The sequence below is a fragment of the Montipora foliosa genome, chromosome 8, assembly GCF_036669935.1.
Source record: "Montipora foliosa isolate CH-2021 chromosome 8, ASM3666993v2, whole genome shotgun sequence".
Classification (NCBI taxonomy): Eukaryota; Metazoa; Cnidaria; class Anthozoa; order Scleractinia; family Acroporidae; genus Montipora; species Montipora foliosa.
Genome location: NC_090876.1, coordinates 24,980,735 through 24,988,234, shown reverse-complemented (window position 1 = coordinate 24,988,234; position 7,500 = coordinate 24,980,735). Strand labels below are relative to the sequence as shown.

General features: G+C 40.6%; 1 protein-coding gene across 1 annotated transcript in view; it reads left to right on the top strand.

Moving 5' to 3' along the window:
* The window catches only part of LOC138012503 (adenylate cyclase type 5-like), a 50,962-nt gene extending 47,606 nt beyond the window's left edge, over positions 1-3,356 (top strand). Inside the window, exon 23 of the mRNA XM_068859286.1 lies at positions 1-3,356. This exon is cut by the window's left edge and continues 835 nt beyond it. The gene's annotated coding sequence lies outside the window, so the exon portion shown is untranslated.
* The last annotated feature ends 4,144 nt before the right edge of the window (positions 3,357-7,500 follow it).

The following is a 7,500-nucleotide window of genomic DNA, read 5'->3' as shown; positions in this document are numbered from 1 at the left end:
TTCATGTTACCATGGCAGCGGCATATACGTCCGTTTAACTATCAAAAAACTCAAGTTCGTGTTGTTAACTTGCTTGCTACCATTTTTGGTGACCAAAGGATCAATGGTTTTAGAGAAGAAGGTAAATGAATCAAAGGCATCAAAAACTGTGTTCAGCCACCTTAACTCTGGTTCAGAGGTGGGGTTTTTTGAGTTTAAAAATTTCCTTATTTGGACGTAACGTAGCTCGTGTATTTTCCCGCGCGTGCAGCTTAGATCTTATTTTTGTCCATATTTGGGCATAAAATTGGTGTCCTAAAATCCCCGACTTTGTTCCAAGGAAAAGAGTTGCAAGTTACACGCTTCAAGGTCACGTGGTTCTGGCTGGTGCATGTGTATTTTCTTTTTGAACCATAGTTTAGAAAAGCACAATAGATCTTTATTTTCTCCTGTAGTATGCTGAAATAGTCTTTTGCAAACCATGATGTCTCGTTTGTAGAGTGGGATGGGGGTAGGTGGTGCATTGTTGTTTATTTTTATTTATTTTTAGTAGAGACATGGTGGCTAAGTGGTTAGCGCTTGAAACACGGGCTGAGTGGTCCGTGTTCCTGTTGTCACGGTGTCTTCCTTGGGTTTAGACACTGTACTCTCACATCACCTCTTTTCTCCCAGGAGTACAAACGGGAACCAGCAACTCGTTGCTAGGGGTAACCCTGTGCTAGACGGGCGGCCCATGCAGGGCCGGGGCATAAGGGAAAAAAAACACGTTAAGTCTTGGCTTATCCACGTGGCCTAATAACAGACTTAATCGTAACTATTACAAAATTCTCGATTCTGATTGGTTCTGTACGCGCCTATTTGTCGCGTAATTGGCGCGCGATCATGTGGGTGTCCAGTTACAGGTATCCAATTTGAACAACTCCAAACAGGCCATTTTACAGTTGTTTGCTCAGTGACCTAGCCTATGAATGTTTGCGAGGCTGCCGGTGACCTTGCAGTGATACAGACCTCGCTGCTTTTATTATGTAAATTGTGTTGTTGTAATTTTAGTTAGTCTACATTAACATTAGAAAAGCACAAAGGTTTATATCAAAGCAGGGTCACCGGCAGCCTCGCTTCCGTCCTTAGACTTGGTAACTTGGGTTTAGGGTTATGGTTAGGATTTGTTACGAATAATTAGTAATAGGACTTTGTGTCGTACAATTCAGGGGCAATCGCGCTCGTAATTTCAAATCGGCTTCGCGCTGCGCGCTCGGCCGATTTTGAAATTACTCGCCTGATTACTCCCTTAATGGTACTCCACTACTATTACTTGCCGGTTTTAAAAGTAAGGGTCTAGTCATTAATTGAGCACGTAATAAGACATTGGTAGGGCAGTGTTTCTTATGGGATTCCAATGCCGGATCAGCCGAGTTGAGACAAAACCGATAGCATCGTTTAAAGGCCACACCGGCCACCTGCACATTAAAATATATTGGTCATCGAGCATTGGCGTTATTAGCAGTATTTTATTTCCAGTTAAAACGTTCGTTCTTCATTGTACAGATCACATATTTTACTTAACTTATTAATTTATTTTAACATCTTCCTATTATTAAGGAAAAACGTGCTCGTTGTTGATAGATTTCAGAGTTAAGGTGGACAGACACGAGGGCACATGTTGCAGTGACATGTTCCAGCGACAAATAGGTGTGTAGTACACACTGAGGCGACATGCATTAGGGTCGTGTAACGCGGACATGTAGTAGGGATAAAATCACAACGTTTGCACTCACATGAAAATGTTGCGGGTTCATGTTTCATGGATATGTTGCAGCGATATGTTGCATTGACGTGTCCAAAGGGCAAAGTCACCCCAAATTGATGTTGCACAATCGTAAAAGTATCAGTTCACACGAGGAGACATGTCGCTGCAACATGTCCCTGTAACAGGACCCCTCGTCTCTGCCCACCTTTAAGCATCAGCGGCGGTATCGAGCAATCAGAGCAATCAGAAAAATCCAAATTTTAATATATGAAAAGAAGTCGATGATTCTTAATATACAAATTAGCGTAAGATAAATAAAAGTGATTCCAGGTATAGTTCACCCACATTTTATTTATAAAACAGGGGCGAGTCAGCCCAATACCTTCGCGCATCAAAGAACGAAAAAGCCATCAATACAGTTTGCCTTAAATAGTTAAGAGGTGATTTTCATGCAATATCAGAGCATTTTGCGAATTAGTCGCATGGTGAGTTTTTAAAAATGGGCAGTCCTATAGTGATAGGGCGGATCTTCAAAGCCTTCGAAGTGAGGGAAGGAGGCAGTTGCATTTTGAACCTTTTTAAACAAGGTTTTGGTAATTCATTAATGAATCGACTGCTTCAATTTTCGTTTCTGAAGCAGTTCCTATTGATTGGATATTTCGTCTTATCGAGTTTCTAGGTCACGTTTGCAAGAGTTTTGTATTATTATAGTCTGTAAGGTCAAGAACTCAATATTTAAATTGGACTCGCCATTCCAAGACCGTTTAAATGTGATGTACGTACTCTTCCATTGTTAAAAGTAATTGATTTTTGTACAGATATTTAACGTCGATGTAGTTTTCGCACAACTGAGGTTGAAACTCGGAAGGTAGTTTTGTTCTTGGTTATAAATTCTGGGTTAATATTTCGAATAAGCTACACGTTGTTCGACTCCCGGGTGATTTACAAGATAATAGGAAAAACGCTAATGGCCTGAGTTGCTCGAAGCCCAGCCAGAGGCTAACCATTGGGTATGTAAAATTCGATCTCTTGTTTGTCGTGGCATTACGGCGGATTTCCGCTAACCAAGACTTCGAGCAACCCGGGCGAGAACTATATTTTGTTCATTATAGTCAGAGTAATAATGAAATTGGAATCTGAAGGTGGCTTGTTCAGTTGATGTGAATATTTTTTTAGTGTAACGAGATCTAGTTTTCCTCAAGTGATTACATGAACAAAAAGTCAGCCGCTTTCATTTGTTGCGGAGTTACCATGCAGTTATTTTAAAAGTACTTGCTTGAATCCAGTAAGATCATATGGTTTCTTAGTTAACCGTCTTTTTTTGTGCAAGATTAAACTTCTTTTGCGGGTACTTTTGTAACAACGGGAGGAAAAAAAGACCTCCAAATTACGGCATATTCCCAAGTTACGCATTTCTGTTCTTCCAAAAGTACTTTTATTTTTAGCGTTTAATATTTAAACGTAGGCTAGTCTGATGTTTTTGCAATCATCGCTAGTTTGCTTTTACGTCATGCTTAACTATGTATAAAGTTAATTTTAAGATGATTATATTGTGTAAATCTCGAAATTGATTGAGTGTTAATATATTGACAGGTAAATACTGCCTTGTAAATAAATATTGTGACATGAAGCTTGTTGATTGTGATAACTGCAAATTGAAGAGGCTACAGGTAGCCTATACTCTGTCTTCCTTTCCGGTTTAAAGGTCACCAACTGGTGGCACATACACTCGTCACCTATCACCTCTGGTTTTCAAACCTTTATTAAGGCAGATAGCTCATTTTCATGGGGACGTGTTTGTCCCTAGCGTCCTTCACCTCTTCCCCACAATCGGACTTGTGAGGCGTTCTGGCCAATCACGATCCAGTCATTGTCCAGCGATGGCCAGTACACATAATGCTTATAAAAAAATCCCTTTTATTTCATAGGAACACGAACGACGAGATTTCACTAGTGATGAATGAACGAATCGAATGGAACGTCATCCGAAAGCCGTTTCACAAAAACCGCACGCTTTGAAAAATGGCCGAAGGTTTGCTTCTGTTTGCTCAGTTGAGGAATTTATTTTAGAACAAGAAAACACAAATGCCAATCAAAAAACTGAACGAGATGTTCGATTGCTTGAACGAATTTTGAAAACGAAGGTCGAAGACAGGAAAATGGAAGTTATTCCAGCGGTTGAGCTGAATGAATACTGAATACATCAACCAATTTATCATTTCCGTCCGCACTAAAGACGGCAATGAATACGAGCCAACTTTCCTTCGAAGTTTAGTGCCACGCACCGCAGAAGAACGGCGCGAAATTAAACTGGCAAGTGGAGTGGAGCAGAGAGGTGGTGGAGGAGGAGGAGGAGCCTGGAGATTCGCCTTCAACGTGTCGGCGTTCCATGATACAAGATTCTTAAATCATGTGCCGATAAAGGTCATCTGGGGAAATAACCTCTTACGGTACTGAATTTTACCCAAGCAATACAGAATTATCTGCGAAAAAAGATAATATTTTCATATATTCCTCGTCTTGAAGATCTCTTGCAAACACAAGACGAATCGAAACGTCTTCACGGTCCATAAAATCATGTCTTACCTCACAGACGACAAATAGTCTCTAATTTATTTTCACCTACAAACGGTTTAAATTAATCTACGCTAACATGCAAAAAATGAAAAACATTTACCGTCCGGAAGCAAAGATTTGAACGAGTAAAGTTGCAAAATCAGGAAAAATGAGGGGGTTACAAGATCGGCATTTACGCATGTGTCACCCGCGCGAGTGAAGCTACAGGCCAACACAAACGGATTGAAGTGACCATTAAACCGTGTGTGTGCAATTTTCGTAGTTTTCGTGAATAGGAGATGTCCATTTATATTCTATACGTATAGGAATCAGAAGAAAGGTGAGCGAAATTAGCGGTATTTGTTTATTTCTGGTGACCCATTTTGAATCAGGAGCTGACGCGAGCAGCTTTTAGAATTGCGTATATGGCTTACGCGCACGCGCTCAGCTGAAAACCCTTCCGAGCCTCCTTAAGATGATTCCCTTGAAAATGACGTACCATCCAGATGTTTTTCAAACTTGGCCCAATTTATACTCATACACAGGACATTAAAAAATGCAATAAAAAGATGGGGTCACCGTGCTTGTTTTCGCGCTGTATGCCCTTTATTCTAAGTGTTTTTACCGGATTACGCGAGAAGCGTTCGAAACTAGCTCAACCGGAAAAAATTGTTGTCATGTAGCCAAAGCTACTGAGTATTACTGAAAACTTGAACTTGTTTGTTTGTCCAGGCTATAATCTTTAAGTACAGTGATTTGAAATTGCTCAATCTTGCAAAGAAATGTAATCAAATTGGACCGCTACAGTAATCACCATGCACTCAATGTCGGGCTCCGAATGCAGTTTCAAGTCCTTTAGATGTAAATACTACAACTCCTACTATCCAACTTTTTTTCGCCTTAAAATATGTTTTCCGTGTACCTATTATGAGTAAATAAAACTATTAAAAAGGAGGGGTCACAGTGCTCGTTCCTTCACAACACTATGATAATGCATAGCAAAGGGGCAATCGGCTTCAAAATGATCATTTTCCGCGAAAGGACTGGGGCGAGTTCCAAAACAACACCTTCTTAACCGACAAGAGTTATCGTGATTGCTCTCAAAACTCCTTGAACAGCAAAAGCGGCCTTAATTGCCTCTCTTCAGATGGCCGCGGTGAAACGCCGCCATCTCCGAAGTCGCAATGTTATGCGCAGTGTGAGATGCGTGGTGCAAAACATGGGAATCACCTTAAATGCATCCCACACAGATGAAAAATATTCCAGACTTGGGCGTACTAGGGCCTTGTATGCCGTTTCGTTGGTCCTGGATGGGCAATGTATTGAGTTCCGCTCAAAGCCAGGAGTTGTTTGCTTTGTTGGAGATGGTTTTAATATGTTCGTTCCAGCGGAGGTCGTCGGATAGGTAGACACCAAGGTATTTTGACAGAATGCAGAGAGTCCACTGAAGACTTGTTCTTTAACCTTATAAACATGAACATACGGATTACACTTTCTTGTGATGCTTAAAACGTTATATTTTGAAGTATTGAACTCCATCTTCCAATCCAATTCCCACTTTTCCACATTTAGAAGAAGATTTTGTTGTAATTGGATACAATCATCCGCGGACTTGATGGCTAAAGAGATCAAAATGTCGTGTGCGAAAAGACAAACTTTGGATTTCACATACCGGGCCGGGGGAGGTTGCTTTATATAGGCCAAGAATAAGATGGGACCTAAAACGGAACCCTGTCGGCCTGTCTGATGACACCGGAACTTGATCAGTCTTTTCCCCTTCAAGAACTACCCGTTGCTGATTCAGTAGAGTGACAGTTTGTAGAGCAGTTCCTGGTGGGACACTTAATCAAATGCCTTTGAGAAATCATCACTATAACATCCGATTGTCCGCCGTTTTGCACTTACCTGGCCAAGTCATCGACAAATGTAGCATGAGTGATGTTCACGAAATCCGTGCTGGAGGTTGCTTGGTATTTGGTGTTGGTCGAAGTGATGCATAATGTTGGATACTATGACATGCTCCATAACTTTACTGAAAATACAGGTTTGATCCTATCTTGAAAAACAACTGCAGATTTTCAGTCCGATGGGACAACACCAGACTCTTAACCAGGTCTTATAGAATCTAACGCTGGAGAAATTGAAGAACTTAATTCTTTTAAGACTTGAAGGTGTAAGGTATCAGGACCAGGAGCTTTGTGTGGATTTAGCTTAAGTTATCAGTTACAGTGATAGTAATGGAGGGCATAATTCGAAAAATGGTTTGATCTGTAAGTAGATTTCTTACTGCTGCGTTAGCTACATGCTTGAGCGTCATGGGACTGGACTCAGAAAAGATACTCTTAAAGTGAGTGTTTAACAATTCTGCTTTATCTTTGATTTGACTTGCGTTAACTTGTTAATTTCAATTTAAAGTGTCCCCGATTAGTGCTCTACAGCGCTAGAAGATTAGACACTTAAATAAGTTCCTTTCCCCCGTTTTATGTGGCGGAACAAGTTACACAAGACATTTCACAGTGTAGCAGCGCCTTGAGGGACTTTTGATGTTGAATATCTCTAGATTTGTGAGTTTTATTTTTGATTTTAAAGTACTTGTCACGTTTTCGAATTAGTTTCCTTAGCTCAGAGTTAACCCATGGTAAGTGGTTCTTTTGTTTTGCAATTTTGGATGGAATAAATTTTTTGATGCCCGCGAATTTAGTAACCGAACATAAGACTTCCTGAGAGACTCAACGACTACACTAGCTTCACAGTCCATTGTCTCTTGCTCAGCACGAGCACTGTTGGAGTAAGGCCATCCCAGTCAGCTCTTCTAAAAAGGTAGATCTTTCTTGCTGTCTGTTTGTTGACGATTGGGGAAAAGTTGCCTTCCACAAAAACAGCACCGTGATCTTCTAGACCAGGTAGAACTTTAACATTCTCGATCAGAGATGGATTACATGTGTATTGCAAAGGAACAAAGTCCAAGGTGTTATTTTGCCGTGTAAGTTATGTAATAAGTTTTGTGAGGCTGTTGTCGTCCATCATGTCTACGAACTGTTCATGCAAGGTTGGAAAATTACAATTTTGCTTAACTGTGCCAGTTGATCAGTCAAGACCAGGCTAACTTCCTCACTGACATTAGGACGGTAATATGAACAAGTATAGAAGTCTTTGCAGCATTTCCCTTCATTTGTCGAATTACTTTTTTAGAAATATTTTGTAAAAGCAAGAGAGGA